Source organism: Choristoneura fumiferana, chromosome 11 (assembly GCF_025370935.1).
Source record: "Choristoneura fumiferana chromosome 11, NRCan_CFum_1, whole genome shotgun sequence".
Classification (NCBI taxonomy): Eukaryota; Metazoa; Arthropoda; class Insecta; order Lepidoptera; family Tortricidae; genus Choristoneura; species Choristoneura fumiferana.
In genome coordinates, this window is record NC_133482.1 from 16,027,023 (window position 1) to 16,027,778 (window position 756).

Genomic DNA, 756 nt, shown 5'->3' on the forward strand with positions numbered 1-756 from the left:
TTCTGTAAACTTACAATGTAAGTCATATTGATTAAGACTAAGGCAGAGCAAGTCAGTGGTTAGCCGGTACCAGGTGATCCGGAAACTACTCATTAATCAATATAATAAAGCACTATAACTTATCTCTACATTCTGCTGAAGTTGGGTTTGTTACTACAGGAGTATTGTGATCACGGGTTTGATCCAGGAACAGCCTCAGGCTATAATTGACTTCCCTTTGAAATGTCCTCTCTTATAACATAAAGATATGTTTTATTTCCTAACAAGGAAGAGGTAGTATGCTCCTTCAGGGCTAACGCAGAGGAGGCGTGTCCAGTACGGGGCGAAGGCCACTTTCAGAGGCGGGGAGTGGGCCTCTGAACTTTAGCTGCGAAATAAAATACCTTCTTCCACACGAACATATCATAGACTATTGACAGACTACTTTAAACAATTAACTACATTCTTCATTTGTTCTTCTTTTATCTTCTCTTTATTATTTAGTTAAATTATATAATAAGTGAGCTCTTTTCCCATTATACTAAACGTACTAAAGGGTTACTTTCTAGGACACAACGTAGGTTCCTTATACTAGACCGCTAGCGATCACTTGGCCAATTTTATGACTTAAATAAGGTAAATCAACTTCAACTAGGTCTAATTATTCGTAGGTTGAGAACCCATAATAAGGTAATAATAAATAAATTCGGTTTGTAGGCATAGGAGTAAGCTTTAGGTTAAGAGCTTAAATCGAGTTTAAGGTAGGATTCGTTACAA